Source organism: Lichenostomus cassidix, chromosome W (genome assembly GCF_008360975.1).
Source record: "Lichenostomus cassidix isolate B80296 chromosome W, HeHo_3.0, whole genome shotgun sequence".
In the NCBI taxonomy this organism is placed as follows: domain Eukaryota; kingdom Metazoa; phylum Chordata; class Aves; order Passeriformes; family Meliphagidae; genus Lichenostomus; species Lichenostomus cassidix.
This window is the reverse complement of record NC_139510.1, coordinates 6,470,780-6,488,129: the sequence shown is the minus strand read 5'-3', so window position 1 is coordinate 6,488,129 and position 17,350 is coordinate 6,470,780. Positions and strand designations below refer to the sequence as shown.

Genomic DNA, 17,350 nt, shown 5'->3' with positions numbered 1-17,350 from the left:
TACATATTCATATTTTTCTCCAAACTATTTTGCATGTTCTGGGAACTGATCCGCTTCCTCGGAGCATGCGCAGTCGTCTTTCATTGATTCTGTTATCACTCCCAGATTGTGGTTCCTGCAGGCGACAGGTGCTGATAGTTGGAGTGTCAGAGGCAGGGTCCGTTCGCGGGATGTTATCCAGTTCAAGCAGACAGTTCAAGCATTCTAATAAAACTATAACAGCTATTTTACTACTATTAAACTCAGCTAGTACTAGAAAGAAAGACCTTAGTCATCATTACACAGCAATTTTTCACAACCAGGCTACCTCTATAAGAAAATAATTAAAACAATACACATAGTATCCATTGTAATATTTGCGAAAAGCCAACATTATGACATGTATTTATCACAATTCCTCCTCTTTTTCTTTTTACAAATCATTTGGCTTGAGCAGTAATTCTTGTTTTTTTATCTCCACCATTCACTCATTTCTCTCACAAATCAACCTTGCTTCCTCAAAGGGATCTTTCTTATTATTTTGTTTCTTTAACACCATGATCTTTTGTGCCGTTCTGGATGTAGCCAATTTTGGGTCCATAGGAATAGTAACTACTTGCATACCTTGAACTACACTGGTGATTAGCCGAATAAAACAGGGGATCAGGCAAGGAAGAAATATCAAACCAGCTGTTGCGCATAAAAGGAAGAAGCCTAGCTTTTTCCACCATTCTACTCCCAATGCATTATCCCACCAGTTATTCTTTAGCATTGATTCCCATTTTTGGACCGGTACATGGGCTATTTTTCTGATATCCTTGGCTATATCTAGGATGGCATCTCCATGATCATCTATTTTTAAACAACAATCTGATGTATTAAATTTTCCACCGACACCCCCTTCTTCAGCTAATAAATAGTCTAAAGCCAACCTATTCTGATAAACTGCAGCTCTTGTTTGCCTTTGTCGATCTGATATCAACTCCAATGCCCGAGCAGTTTTGTTCGTTATTATTTCTACAACTGCTTGGAGTCTTATGATACGATTCAGCATATAGATTGGGGTTTGATATCCCCAACTCCCATCTTGTGCCCAGGAGGCTGGCCCATATGTTTCCAGTATGCGTTCAGAGGGCCATTCCTCCTCTCCCCATTTTTGAAATCCACCAATCACTGTTCTTTTATTTCTTTTTAAATCCTCATAAACTGGTACTCCTAGTTGATCTCCATCTGGTCCTGGTAAGAGGAAAAATCCTGGCTGTATGATCCCCAGAGTACAACTCCCTTCCCACCGAGGGGGGAGTTTTGGGTATGCTCTTTTCCCACATATCCAAAATAAGCCATCTGGTGCTTTCCAATAATCATTTCTCTGTTGATTTATATTCTTCCAGAATTTGGATATTTCTGGGATCCCAAAATAAGGATTCTTGCCTGTATCATTACATTGAAACAGTCTGATTTCATTATTATACTTACAGTTTTTCCCTTTTGCTTTTTTCTGGGCCCAATACAGAGTTGGTTCTTCTGGGATCCACCATGTAAAAGTTCCATTACTAACTTTATACCTCTTACAGGGAGTATTTCCTACTTTGTGAAGAAAATTTTTCCTTGAGCGCCAGAGTGTCGGGGTTTGACCCTGACTAAACGCCAGGCACCTCGACTCTTTCTTGCTACAGAAAAAAACTGTAAAAATACTCACTAATCTCGTGAGTCAAATGAGATAGGACACTGGTAGGAGGACGCACAGAAGAAAAAAAGAGGGCAAACGGGCTCTAACTTAAAGTTGCAAAAAGTGATTTAATTACCTAACAGAGTTGGAGGATAAAATGCAAGGCAAAAAATAAACTTTTCATACATTATTTTGTTCACTCCCCCCCCCCCTCTTACGAACTCATAGTATTCACTCCCTTTCTTCTTTTTAACCAACAAGCCTGGGTAGGGAGGCAGGGTGTGAGGTATTTTCTCAGTTCACAGAGCAGATCCATAAATCTATTCATCACTACAATTCTTCTACTACAAATACTCTTTATCTCTACTTATTTTTCTCTCTCTCTCTCTCCAGACAGTTTTTTTCTGCTCTCACCCCCACCTTCTTAAGAAGCAGTTTTTCCGCTCACTTCTCTTCCTTCTTTCTAAACCAGCAACACGGACAGGGGGCAGGGTAAGGGGTTTTCTGGTCAGTCCAATCAGGGAGAGGGGTTCTCTACTTAGCCATGGGGTCCCTCCCACGAGAGACAGTCTTCTGGGAACTTCTTTGGCGTGGGTCTAATCTCACGAGCAACATCCCACCCGAATTCTGCTGCAACATGAGTCTTCTTGTTTATAAGGTACAGGCTCTCCTGAGCTGAGGCCACGCTGCTTTCATCTCAGGAGCAAGGCCTTTCTTTCTTTTGCAAGGCCTCTGTAGCTTTAACTCTTTCGATGAGACTCAAAACTGGATCACAGCTCTCTCCAGGCATCTACCTGCTCCTCTGGCATGGGCTGTGGGTGGATTTCTGCATCCTTGTGGACTCCATGGGCTGCAGGGGAAACCTCCTGCTCCCCCCATGGCCTTCACCATGGTTAGCAGAAGGTTTTCAGCTCCGGCACCTGGAGCACCTCCTCCCCCACTTTCTTCACTGACCTTGGCATCTCCATGCTGTTTTCTCTCTACATATTTTTACCTCCACCTCCTCCTCCTCTAACTACAAAGAAGTGCGTGCTTGCTTTGTTTTGATTTCTTCTTAAATATGTTTTCACAGAGGCGTAACTAGCACTTCTAATTGGCCCAAACTTGGCCAGCAGCATGTCTATCACCTTCAGAGCCATCAGAGATTTGCTCTGCTGGACTTGATGTAAAAACTTCCAGAACTTTCACTCAGGAGACACAGGAGCCATCTTTGTGCCACTCCCCACCCCTCAGACACCTCCCCAGGCCTACCACAACAGCTTCTGAGGGGTCCAAATTTCTCTTAGATGTTAAAAAATACTTTACTGATGTTTTGGGCCAATCAAAATCACCACACAGAGACATTCTTCTCCTATCACTGTTGAACTCCAAATCCACCCTTCTGGTCGGTTTTCCCCTTTTATATTTGTCCGATTCCACTTAAGGAGTTCAATGGGGCCTAAACTGCTGCCTTTCCATGGCCATTCCTCTGTCATTAAGGCCCCTCCACAAACCCAACAGTTGGTTATGTTTAGTTCCTTACTTATCCTCTCCCCCAATTCCACAAACAGGTTTTTCCCAATTCTTGAGATATCTACCTCTTTTTCTAGTTGCTGCCTGAGTTTCGTATACAGATCCTGACATGGATCTGATACAGAGTTGGACTGCTGTGCTGGCTTCGCCTTCTTGCTTACTATTTGTTCTTTTACCAAATCCTGAACTCTACCCTTAAGGGCGAATGTAAAACAAACCCACCTTTCCCCCTTTGGACATTCACTTCCCAACCTATTACCACTCATTCCTAAATTCTCTGCAATCCAGTATTTTTTCCCATTTTGCATACAAGTACCCAGTTTGGATGGGTTATAACAGCAGCTGTTGATGTGGGTGTGAGTAATAAGAAAGGAACCTCGGGTTCTTTCCATGTAAAGCATTTGGTAGCACTTGCGACATGATTGTGCTGGCATCTCAGAAGGGAAGAGACAAAAAATGAGTGACAATAGAAGGAAAAATAGAGGTCCGGTATGGGTTATACCCCCACCTCCCATGCCTATGGGGTTGCTACCCATAGCAGGTGTATATGATCTTCTCAGTGGCGAGTACAGCGGCCAATCCTGGTCTTGCCCTCTATCTCCTTGTCACTTCCTTTTTGCTATTTTCCAGGCAAATTGCTTTTGACACCTTTTAATTGTAGTTTCCCACTACTCCTCAGGCACCTCCCACTCAACAGGTACTAGTAATTCCCATCCACAGAGAAAAGTTATTATTTCAGTCCTTTCTAGTTCTGCTTGGGTTGGAAATAAATCTGATGCCCAGCACCTTCTACAACAAGGTTGACGTTTTTGTGAACTACAATACCAATTTTTCCCACATCTTATGCATTTACATTTAATCCAGCTAGCATGTCCAGTATGGGGATGTTTCAAACAGGGTATATGGTACGGTACTGATGGAGGTTGTAATATCTCTTCTTTATACAAGTCACAGGCTAAAGCAAAAACATGAGGACCCTCTGCCTGAAACAGTCCTGAACCTCCAGTTTGGGGTGGAAGTATTCCTCCCCACAGGGGGTATCGGAGGCTCCTCAAAACTTGTCCAGGTGGCACTTGGAACCACTGATATAAACTTGGCCTTACTTCCCAGTTAAGTGTGATCCTCAGTACATTCTCTGGATCATTTGGGTCTTCCCAGTTCATTACCACCCAGTCTTTGCTTAACTTGGTATCACCCGGCTTAGAGGTTATAGTCCACTCCTTAGGTTCCTCCACAGGTCCTTTGATCCTGCTGGCGTGGATCCACCCTCTTTCTCTGGTCCAGACCGCTGCCTCGGTTGTCAGTAATACCTGAAAAGGACCTTCCCATTGTAGAGTTAAAGATTGCTCTTTCCACGTTTTCACCAGCACCCATTCCCCTGGATGGATATTATGGATTTTAAATTCTAAGGGTGTGGTTTGAGGGATTATCCCTTTCAACCTCAAATTTTCAAGTGTTTTTGCAATTGTGATGACATATTTTCTAACACTTATTTCTCCCATTTCATAAGTAGCGGTTTCATGTTGGGTGGTCAGAAAGGGTAGCCCGAACATCATCTCATAAGGTGACACTCCCAGGTCTGACCTGGGTTGTGTTCGGATTCTCAACAGAGCCAATGGTAAACATTTTACCCAGGACATTTGTGTTTCAATCATCAGTTTTGTTAAAGTGTTGTTTTTTTTTAAAGTCTGGTTCATTCTCTCTACCCTACCCGAACTTTGTGGGTGCCACGGGGTATGTAATTCCCATTTTATTCCCAAGGCTTGAGTTATCTGCTGTAATACTCTTGATGTAAAATGTGTCCCCCTATCTGAGTCTATTCTATTAACCATTCCATACCTGGAAATAATTTGTTCCAAAAGGGTTTTACATACTACATTAGCTGTAGCTCTGACAGTAGGGACTGCTTCTACCCAATGAGTCAAATGGTCTATTATTACCAATAGAAACTTCCACCTCTGTACTTGGGGAAGTTCAATAAAGTCCACTTGGATACTCTGGAATGGTCTCAGAGCTAATTCACAACCCCCTGGGGTAATTTTCTCATTACTTTCTTTATTTACTTTCTGGCAAGTTATGCATTTTTCAGTTACTTGTTTTGCCACTCCAAAGACCCCAATACATCCATAATTCCTTAAAAAATGATCACATAATGCCTGAGTACCCCAATGAGTCTTTTGATGCATATTTTCTAATATTTTTCTAGTTAGTGGCTTATTAAGCAACTGCCTCCCATCAGAAAGCCTCCACTTCCCAGACTGATCTTGAATTTTACTGCTTGAGTATATCCTTCAATCCATAATCTACAGTATCCCAATAATCCAAGTAGTCTTCTTACTTCCTTCTTTGAAGAAGGAGGGGGGGAGAGATAAAATCCCTGCAATCCTCTCAGGATTTAGCTTTTGGTTGCCTTTACTTATCCCTTTGATTATTAAATTACGATAATCAATCATATGCCCTCTCCCTGCCTCCTCGTTGTGATTCCAGTTAGGAGGTGCTATTGGCATCTTCTGGTCTCCTGGGGGACCTTGTATATTATCTCTTTTCCCAAATTCTCATTCCAGCAGCTCTAATAATCTGCCTCTCTTCTTGGGAAAATATAATACTCATTATATCTCTTCCCAAGTATAACTATTGGGGCTTAAAAATTGATCTAATTGCTCAGCTACACCTATGGGATCCTTTAATAACCCTTTAATTTCCTTCTTAAAATTTCTGACCTCGGAGGAGGTCAGAGGAGCATTTACGAAACCTATGCCCCCTTGTACTCCCCTCATGGGGACTTCTCGTAAGGGAAATAAGTTAATTTCTTGACCCCTCCCTTTCTGCTCTTCAATCCCCAAAACCTTAGAGGAGACCCTTTTCCCTTGTTTTGGAGTAGTGGCAGGGAGGGATTATCAAGCTGCCTTTTTGAGTCCTGACTGAGTTTCTTCTAGTATTCTGATACAATGTCCTGTTATCGAAATTCGGGGCTACCAGAGTCAGGGCAAAAAGCGGAAGAGGCAGCTGAGTCCTCCAGGGTCATAGAGTTGGGGCCGGAAGTGAATTGGGGAGCCGGCGGAAACGGAACTATAGTAGGTTGCATACTTCTGGTCTCCCCGTGGTCTGGGTTGCGGGCCAGGGCCGGAGCCGGCCGGCTGCACAGGGGCCCCAGCGCGGATGCAGTAGGATCGGGGCATGGGGTAGGGAACCCGGCTGAAGCGGGGTCGCCGCGTGTCTGGGAGCTTTCTTGGATTGATGTTATGATAATCCTTTATCCCCTATCGTTGGCTTATATGCCCAAGAAAGAAAAATGTGCGGTCCTGTCTCTTTAGCTGCACCCAGCCGCAGAGAGAAACGCGGGTTGTTTTGAAAACATTTTCTCCAAGCCTTGCTCCGGGGGAGGATTCGTCGCCCGGCAGAGACTGCGTGCTGGACGGGGGTCGGAGTGAGCTCTGTTCCCATTTTTTTTTTCCATTTTTTTCTTTTTCCTAGTTTGGACCCCTTCTCTTCGATCTGCTTTGCTACCCGGAGACCCAGGAGGGCCAGAGGACAGCAGAGCTCTCCAGGGAGCTCCACCCGGCCCCGGGGGGGGCGAGGAGGAGAGGGGCTGCGTCTGAGAAAAGGACTTTTTAATCAGGTTGAATAACTCCTTTTCACCTTGGTTTTCCCCTTCCCCTGTGCCTTGCAGGGCACTCTGCGTGGTTTTGTCAAATAAATAGTTTTTTCTTCACTTCCATCTAAGAGGCTCTGTTGTGGGTGGGGGAGGGGGTGTCGGGGCCCTTCGCTCTCGGAGGAGAGAGAGTCTTATCATTAACCCGGGACAGAGCCATAGCATTTAAGCCCGGCGGGACTCCGGCATGTCCGGCAGCTGGGGAGGGCAGAGCCGCGCCCGCCGGCCCCTGCACAAACGGAGGTGGGAGCTATTCCAGACCCAGAGTACTTTTTTTCTGTAGTCTTTGTGTGTTTTAACCCTCAATCTGGCAATTTTTCCCTTACTTGGAATTTGGGGACTTTTACTCTCGTCCCCTGTCTCCCAGTAGATTTCTACCAGGAAACTCTGTGTTCCTTTTTCCTAGGGGTCCAACCCCTGCCTGGGACCCCGTCCTAGTTACCCCCGGGGGATCTTTCACTCCTTTTTTCTTACGCTTCGTCTCCTTCCTGACCGTGTTTCTCACGAAACAGCTGTCCAACAAGAGGCATACTCTCTCTCTTCTGAATTAATTGGTTCTTTTGAATTTATAAATCGGTTCAAAGCCTGGCAAATCCATGCTTCAAAAGACCCATACCTAGGCTAGTAGACATGGTCTGATCTTATTTTTTTTTCCCTTGGCCATTGTATCATACAATACTGAATTATCTTTATCTTTCTTCTCTGTACGAGGGTCACTCTCCCAATTAGCTAACTTAATCCCCAGGGGACTATCTTGGGGTATATCTGCCATTATTTTTGTACTCCTTTTTTTTTCCCTGAATTTATTCAACTTCCTTTTTGTAACATTTTTTCCTTTTCCTCCCTGGCCCCTTTCTTTGTTCTCACCCACGCCTCTACCTTCTTTATAGCACAAAAAACCTTTCCTGTATATTATATCCACCTCCTTTCAAATACCAGAGTTTAAATTAATCACATGTTTTTCCATTCATTCACATTCTCCCACCTCTATTTTCTTATATCATTCATTCTCACCCACAACAATACAATAATAAAGCAATTTTTACTTTTTAACTGATTCCTCACGGATTCTGTATTTTAAATAAAATGGTAAACTCTCTGAAACACGGAATTGACTCCACAACTCAGATAGTTATGAAGTAGGTATGTGTTTATTCCAGCTGGGGTGCATGGGGGGTAGCCCCTCCAAAGGCATGCACACCCTCAGCAGCACTTCACTTGGTTTATATTAGGTTACAGATTACATATGCATAAAGTTAGACAAAGCCCCTATACATATTCATTACCTATCCCCGCTTCGTATTATAATGAGTTCAAAGTTCATTTAAATATGCTCGCGCAAGCACAGTGTCTTCAAATTAATTGTGGGGAAGGGTCCCGATGATTAATTATGACCGATTCCCTCCTCTTCATCACGATGAACTGTTCACCCTGTTCCCTTGTGCATGCTCCCTTGGTCCTTGGTCCTAGTCCAAGCCTGAGAACCAACTCGTACCGGTCCTGGGGTCCAAGGGCAGGATGCTCGGTTACACTTGGTGGTTTCTCTCAATTACTTGGCTCTCCTTTCTTCATCCTCCCCAGTACCAAGTAGGCACATATTCATTAAGAAAATAATAAATGGCTCGCAGCTGGCATATCTTAGTAAATCATTATACAATCTCTGGCTCTCTAAATCAGTTTTAAAATATTATTATTACTATTATCCAGCTTCTAGCTATTTTACATTAGTAATTTCTATTTTACCCTAAATCACTCTCGAATATGGTCTTCCAGTCCCAGATTCTCTTGGGTCTGCTAACCCACACTTCCCGTCCAGAGTATTTTACTGAGAGGTCTCAGATACTGCGGTTCCGCTGTTTCGCGAGAAACACGGTCAGGAAGGAGACGAAGCGTAAGAAAAAAGGAGTGAAAGATCCCCCGGGGGTAACTAGGACGGGGTCCCAGGCAGGGGTTGGACCCCTAGGAAAAAGGAACACAGAGTTTCCTGGTAGAAATCTACTGGGAGACAGGGGACGAGAGTAAAAGTCCCCAAATTCCAAGTAAGGGAAAAATTGCCAGATTGAGGGTTAAAACACACAAAGACTACAGAAAAAAAGTACTCTGGGTCTGGAATAGCTCCCACCTCCGTTTGTGCAGGGGCCGGCGGGCGCGGCTCTGCCCTCCCCAGCTGCCGGACATGCCGGAGTCCCGCCGGGCTTAAATGCTATGGCTCTGTCCCGGGTTAATGATAAGACTCTCTCTCCTCCGAGAGCGAAGGGCCCCGACACCCCCTCCCCCACCCACAACAGAGCCTCTTAGATGGAAGTGAAGAGAAAACTATTTATTTGACAAAACCACGCAGAGTGCCCTGCAAGGCACAGGGGAAGGGGAAAACCAAGGTGAAAAGGAGTTATTCAACCTGATTAAAAAGTCCTTTTCTCAGACGCAGCCCCTCTCCTCCTCGCCCCCCCCCGGGGCCGGGTGGAGCTCCCTGGAGAGCTCTGCTGTCCTCTGGCCCTCCTGGGTCTCCGGGTAGCAAAGCAGATCGAAGAGAAGGGGTCCAAACGAGGAAAAAGAAAAAAATGGAAAAAAAAAAACGGGAACAGAGCTCACTCCGACCCCCGTCCAGCACGCAGTCTCTGCTGGGCGACGAATCCTCCCCCGGAGCGAGGCTTGGGGAAAACGTTTTCAAAACAACCCGCGTTTCTCTCTTCGGCTGGGTGTAGTTAAAGAGACAGGACCACACATTTTTTCTTTCTTGGGCATATAAGCCAACGATAGGGGATAAAGGATTATCATAACATCAATCCAAGAAAGCTCCCAGACACGCGGCGACCCCGCTTCAGCCGGGTTCCCTACCCCATGCCCCCGATCCTACTGCATCCGCGCTGGGGCCCCCTGTAATGCAGCCGGCCGGCCCAGCCCTGGCCCGCAACCCAGACCACGGGGAGACCAGAAGTATGCAACCTACTATAGTTCCGTTTCCGCCGGCTCCCCAATTCACTTCCGGCCCCAACTCTATGACCCTGGAGGACTCAGCTGCCTCTTCCGCTTTTGCCCTGACTCTGGTAGCCCCGAATTTCGATAACAGGACATTGTATCAGAATACTAGAAGAAACTCAGTCAGGACTCAAAGGCAGCTTGATAATCCCTCCCCTGCCACTACTCCAAAACAAGGGAAAAGGGTCTCCTCTAAGGTTTTGGGGATTGAAGAGCAGAAAGGGAGGGGTCAAGAAATTAACTTATTTCCCTTACGAGAAGTCCCCATGAGGGGAGTACAAGGGGGCATAGGTTTCGTAAATGCTCCTCTGACCTCCTCCGAGGTCAGAAATTTTAAGAAGGAAATTAAAGGGTTATTAAAGGATCCCATAGGTGTAGCTGAGCAATTAGATCAATTTTTAAGCCCCAATAGTTATACTTGGGAAGAGATATAATGAGTATTATATTTTCCCAAGAAGAGAGGCAGATTATTAGAGCTGCTGGAATGAGAATTTGGGAAAAGAGATAATATACAAGGTCCCCCAGGAGACCAGAAGATGCCAATAGCACCTCCTAACTGGAATCACAACGAGGAGGCAGGGAGAGGGCATATGATTGATTATCGTAATTTAATAATCAAAGGGATAAGTAAAGGCAACCAAAAGCTAAATCCTGAGAGGATTGCAGGGATTTTATCTCTCCCCCCCTCCTTCTTCAAAGAAGGAAGTAAGAAGACTACTTGGATTATTGGGATACTGTAGATTATGGATTGAAGGATATACTCAAGCAGTAAAATTCAAGATCAGTCTGGGAAGTGGAGGCTTTCTGATGGGAGGCAGTTGCTTAATAAGCCACTAACTAGAAAAATATTAGAAAATATGCATCAAAAGACTCATTGGGGTACTCAGGCATTATGTGATCATTTTTTAAGGAATTATGGATGTATTGGGGTCTTTGGAGTGGCAAAACAAGTAACTGAAAAATGCATAACTTGCCAGAAAGTAAATAAAGAAAGTAATGAGAAAATTACCCCAGGGGGTTGTGAATTAGCTCTGAGACCATTCCAGAGTATCCAAGTGGACTTTATTGAACTTCCCCAAGTACAGAGGTGGAAGTTTCTATTGGTAATAATAGACCATTTGACTCATTGGGTAGAAGCAGTCCCTACTGTCAGAGCTACAGCTAATGTAGTATGTAAAACCCTTTTGGAACAAATTATTTCCAGGTATGGAATGGTTAATAGAATAGACTCAGATAGGGGGACACATTTTACATCAAGAGTATTACAGCAGATAACTCAAGCCTTGGGAATAAAATGGGAATTACATACCCCGTGGCACCCACAAAGTTCGGGTAGGGTAGAGAGAATGAACCAGACTTTAAAAAAAAACAACACTTTAACAAAACTGATGATTGAAACACAAATGTCCTGGGTAAAATGTTTACCATTGGCTCTGTTGAGAATCCGAACACAACCCAGGTCAGACCTGGGAGTGTCACCTTATGAGATGATGTTCGGGCTACCCTTTCTGACCACCCAACATGAAACCGCTACTTATGAAATGGGAGAAATAAGTGTTAGAAAATATGTCATCACAATTGCAAAAACACTTGAAAATTTGAGGTTGAAAGGGATAATCCCTCAAACCACACCCTTAGAATTTAAAATCCATAATATCCATCCAGGGGAATGGGTGCTGGTGAAAACGTGGAAAGAGCAATCTTTAACTCTACAATGGGAAGGTCCTTTTCAGGTATTACTGACAACCGAGGCAGCGGTCTGGACCAGAGAAAGAGGGTGGATCCACGCCAGCAGGATCAAAGGACCTGTGGAGGAACCTAAGGAGTGGACTATAACCTCTAAGCCGGGTGATACCAAGTTAAGCAAAGACTGGGTGGTAATGAACTGGGAAGACCCAAATGATCCAGAGAATGTACTGAGGATCACACTTAACTGGGAAGTAAGGCCAAGTTTATATCAGTGGTTCCAAGTGCCACCTGGACAAGTTTTGAGGAGCCTCCGATACCCCCTGTGGGGAGGAATACTTCCACCCCAAACTGGAGGTTCAGGACTGTTTCAGGCAGAGGGTCCTCATGTTTTTGCTTTAGCCTGTGACTTGTATAAAGAAGAGATATTACAACCTCCATCAGTACCGTACCATATACCCTGTTTGAAACATCCCCATACTGGACATGCTAGCTGGATTAAATGTAAATGCATAAGATGTGGGAAAAATTGGTATTGTAGTTCACAAAAACGTCAACCTTGTTGTAGAAGGTGCTGGGCATCAGATTTATTTCCAACCCAAGCAGAACTAGAAAGGACTGAAATAATAACTTTTCTCTGTGGATGGGAATTACTAGTACCTGTTGAGTGGGAGGTGCCTGAGGAGTAGTGGGAAACTACAATTAAAAGGTGTCAAAAGCAATTTGCCTGGAAAATAGCAAAAAGGAAGTGACAAGGAGATAGAGGGCAAGACCAGGATTGGCCGCTGTACTCGCCACTGAGAAGATCATATACACCTGCTATGGGTAGCAACCCCATAGGCATGGGAGGTGGGGGTATAACCCATACCGGACCTCTATTTTTCCTTCTATTGTCACTCATTTTTTGTCTCTTCCCTTCTGAGATGCCAGCACAATCATGTCGCAAGTGCTACCAAATGCTTTACATGGAAAGAACCCGAGGTTCCTTTCTTATTACTCACACCCACATCAACAGCTGCTGTTATAACCCATCCAAACTGGGTACTTGTATGCAAAATGGGAAAAAATACTGGATTGCAGAGAATTTAGGAATGAGTGGTAATAGGTTGGGAAGTGAATGTCCAAAGGGGGAAAGGTGGGTTTGTTTTACATTCGCCCTTAAGGGTAGAGTTCAGGATTTGGTAAAAGAACAAATAGTAAGCAAGAAGGCGAAGCCAGCACAGCAGTCCAACTCTGTATCAGATCCATGTCAGGATCTGTATACGAAACTCAGGCAGCAACTAGAAAAAGAGGTAGATATCTCAAGAATTGGGAAAAACCTGTTTGTGGAATTGGGGGAGAGGATAAGTAAGGAACTAAACATAACCAACTGTTGGGTTTGTGGAGGGGCCTTAATGACAGAGGAATGGCCATGGAAAGGCAGCAGTTTAGGCCCCATTGAACTCCTTAAGTGGAATCGGACAAATATAAAAGGGGAAAACCGACCAGAAGGGTGGATTTGGAGTTCAACAGTGATAGGAGAAGAATGTCTCTGTGTGGTGATTTTGATTGGCCCAAAACATCAGTAAAGTATTTTTTAACATCTAAGAGAAATTTGGACCCCTCAGAAGCTGTTGTGGTAGGCCTGGGGAGGTGTCTGAGGGGTGGGGAGTGGCACAAAGATGGCTCCTGTGTCTCCTGAGTGAAAGTTCTGGAAGTTTTTACATCAAGTCCAGCAGAGCAAATCTCTGATGGCTCTGAAGGTGATAGACATGCTGCTGGCCAAGTTTGGGCCAATTAGAAGTGCTAGTTACGCCTCTGTGAAAACATATTTAAGAAGAAATCAAAACAAAGCAAGCACGCACTTCTTTGTAGTTAGAGGAGGAGGAGGTGGAGGTAAAAATATGTAGAGAGAAAACAGCATGGAGATGCCAAGGTCAGTGAAGAAAGTGGGGGAGGAGGTGCTCCAGGTGCCGGAGCTGAAAACCTTCTGCTAACCATGGTGAAGGCCATGGGGGGAGCAGGAGGTTTCCCCTGCAGCCCATGGAGTCCACAAGGATGCAGAAATCCACCCACAGCCCATGCCAGAGGAGCAGGTAGATGCCTGGAGAGAGCTGTGATCCAGTTTTGAGTCTCATCGAAAGAGTTAAAGCTACAGAGGCCTTGCAAAAGAAAGAAAGGCCTTGCTCCTGAGATGAAAGCAGCGTGGCCTCAGCTCAGGAGAGCCTGTACCTTATAAACAAGAAGACTCATGTTGCAGCAGAATTCGGGTGGGATGTTGCTCGTGAGATTAGACCCACGCCAAAGAAGTTCCCAGAAGACTGTCTCTCGTGGGAGGGACCCCATGGCTAAGTAGAGAACCCCTCTCCCTGATTGGACTGACCAGAAAACCCCTTACCCTGCCCCCTGTCCGTGTTGCTGGTTTAGAAAGAAGGAAGAGAAGTGAGCGGAAAAACTGCTTCTTAAGAAGGTGGGGGTGAGAGCAGAAAAAAACTGTCTGGAGAGAGAGAGAGAGAAAAATAAGTAGAGATAAAGAGTATTTGTAGTAGAAGAATTGTAGTGATGAATAGATTTATGGATCTGCTCTGTGAACTGAGAAAATACCTCACACCCTGCCTCCCTACCCAGGCTTGTTGGTTAAAAAGAAGAAAGGGAGTGAATACTATGAGTTCGTAAGAGGGGGGGGGGGAGTGAACAAAATAATGTATGAAAAGTTTATTTTTTGCCTTGCATTTTATCCTCCAACTCTGTTAGGTAATTAAATCACTTTTTGCAACTTTAAGTTAGAGCCCGTTTGCCCTCTTTTTTTCTTCTGTGCGTCCTCCTACCAGTGTCCTATCTCATTTGACTCACGAGATTAGTGAGTATTTTTACAGTTTTTTTCTGTAGCAAGAAAGAGTCGAGGTGCCTGGCGTTTAGTCAGGGTCAAACCCCGACACTCTGGCGCTCAAGGAAAAATTTTCTTCACAAAGTAGGAAATACTCCCTGTAAGAGGTATAAAGTTAGTAATGGAACTTTTACATGGTGGATCCCAGAAGAACCAACTCTGTATTGGGCCCAGAAAAAAGCAAAAGGGAAAAACTGTAAGTATAATAATGAAATCAGACTGTTTCAATGTAATGATACAGGCAAGAATCCTTATTTTGGGATCCCAGAAATATCCAAATTCTGGAAGAATATAAATCAACAGAGAAATGATTATTGGAAAGCACCAGATGGCTTATTTTGGATATGTGGGAAAAGAGCATACCCAAAACTCCCCCCTCGGTGGGAAGGGAGTTGTACTCTGGGGATCATACAGCCAGGATTTTTCCTCTTACCAGGACCAGATGGAGATCAACTAGGAGTACCAGTTTATGAGGATTTAAAAAGAAATAAAAGAACAGTGATTGGTGGATTTCAAAAATGGGGAGAGGAGGAATGGCCCTCTGAACGCATACTGGAAACATATGGGCCAGCCTCCTGGGCACAAGATGGGAGTTGGGGATATCAAACCCCAATCTATATGCTGAATCGTATCATAAGACTCCAAGCAGTTGTAGAAATAATAACGAACAAAACTGCTCGGGCATTGGAGTTGATATCAGATCGACAAAGGCAAACAAGAGCTGCAGTTTATCAGAATAGGTTGGCTTTAGACTATTTATTAGCTGAAGAAGGGGGTGTCGGTGGAAAATTTAATACATCAGATTGTTGTTTAAAAATAGATGATCATGGAGATGCCATCCTAGATATAGCCAAGGATATCAGAAAAATAGCCCATGTACCGGTCCAAAAATGGGAATCAATGCTAAAGAATAACTGGTGGGATAATGCATTGGGAGTAGAATGGTGGAAAAAGCTAGGCTTCTTCCTTTTATGCGCAACAGCTGGTTTGATATTTCTTCCTTGCCTGATCCCCTGTTTTATTCGGCTAATCACCAGTGTAGTCCAAGGTATGCAAGTAGTTACTATTCCTATGGACCCAAAATTGGCTACATCCAGAACGGCACAAAAGATCATGGTGTTAAAGAAACAAAATAATAAGAAAGATCCCTTTGAGGAAGCAAGGTTGATTTGTGAGAGAAATGAGTGAATGGTGGAGATAAAAAAACAAGAATTACTGCTCAAGCCAAATGATTTGTAAAAAGAAAAAGAGGAGGAATTGTGATAAATACATGTCATAATGTTGGCTTTTCGCAAATATTACAATGGATACTATGTGTATTGTTTTAATTATTTTCTTATAGAGGTAGCCTGGTTGTGAAAAATTGCTGTGTAATGATGACTAAGGTCTTTCTTTCTAGTACTAGCTGAGTTTAATAGTAGTAAAATAGCTGTTATAGTTTTATTAGAATGCTTGAACTGTCTGCTTGAACTGGATAACATCCCGCGAACGGACCCTGCCTCTGACACTCCAACTATCAGCACCTGTCGCCTGCAGGAACCACAATCTGGGAGTGATAACAGAATCAATGAAAGACGACTGCGCATGCTCCGAGGAAGCGGATCAGTTCCCAGAACATGCAAAATAGTTTGGAGAAAAATATGAATATGTATAACTGTTTATGAATAGGCTTTAGGCTGAAGAGTATGTAAAGGGTGTCTCTGTCCATACCAGGTGTGCTTTTTATGGCTGAATGCCAAAGCACCCAGTGCTGACCTTTTGCTTTTATCTGTCCCCTACTGTCTTTTATTAAACCTTTTTAATCCTAACAGGAGAGTGGACCTCGTTTTTCCCAACAGCAATTTTTCACAACCAGGCTACCTCTATAAGAAAAGAATTAAAATCATACACATAGTATCCATTGTAATATTTGCGAAAAGCCAACATTATGACATGTATTTATCACAGTTCTGAACAGGTGAGGTTGGCTACACAGCCCGCGATTTGGGAGAGAGCCTTTAACCCCTAGCAGCCGAGCTGATGGGGACACCTCTCACAAACACCACGCCTGACCCACACCTGCGGACGACAATGGTGCCGGGTAGGCCGGAGTCGCGGCCGACTAGCGGGCCGTGTTCCTCCTCCTCCCGGCGGCGGGTGGTGCTAGGCCTCGGTGCAACCGAGGTTGCTATGGCGACGGGTCTTAAGATGTCGCGAGGGGGCGCTGTGAGCCAGCCTGGGTCGCGACCATCGTGGCGGTGTGTGGGGGTGAAACTGAAAGTGAAGTGCTCGGGCCGCGGCGAAGCGGGACAGAGTCGCTGGATCCTTCCCATGATCGCCTGAGCCACCCCGACCCGAGTATGACGGATAGTTTCGACCGAGCTCCAGATGCTCGCCGGGGCCGGGGTCGGGGTCGAGGAGGCGCTGCTCTCAGCGGCGCGGACGCGTCGGAGAGCGATGGTGGGCCCTGTCTTGGGGGTAGTGGTTACCACGGTTCAGTCTCGGACGAAAAGCAGCATAAAACGGGCGGCCTCTTGCTGCAGCAGGAACCGTTGCGACCTCCGAAGACAGCGCCGCTGAGCACCGGAAACGCAGGTACTGGCCGTCGTGCAGCGGCCCCTTCCCTGCCCTTCCAGAGGCCCCCGGTGCCGTAGGTATCGAGGAGAGGCCCCCTAAAGTCCGCTGTGCTCCCCTTCTTTGTGCACAGTGCCCTGCTCCTGCTTCGCTTGCTGCTCCGGCACCCCCTACCCCCATTCCCATCGCCATCCCACTGAGAGTGGAGCCCAGGGGCTTCCCCCACACACCTCCCTTCGGCCTAGCCACGAGGACACGTATTTTCTTCCATCCCACGCACCTAGGGGCTTAGAGGCCACCGCATGGAGATGAGCTGCGTAGGGGCCCTGGCAACTGCACTTTTCCTTAGATGAACAGTCATGTTTCTGGGCTATGAACCTGTGCCCAAGTAAAGGTATGATGTACTGTTGCAGCCTACTTGCAACGTTTCTGTCTGTCCCTCCCTCCCTCCCTG

The 17,350-nt window shown here is 45.2% G+C and overlaps 1 long non-coding RNA gene across 1 annotated transcript in view; it reads right to left on the bottom strand.

Annotated features, from left to right (window-relative positions):
* LOC146425397 (uncharacterized) overlaps positions 1–17,350 on the bottom strand; it is a 244,001-nt gene that overhangs the window by 182,417 nt on the left and 44,234 nt on the right. The window lies entirely within an intron of this gene.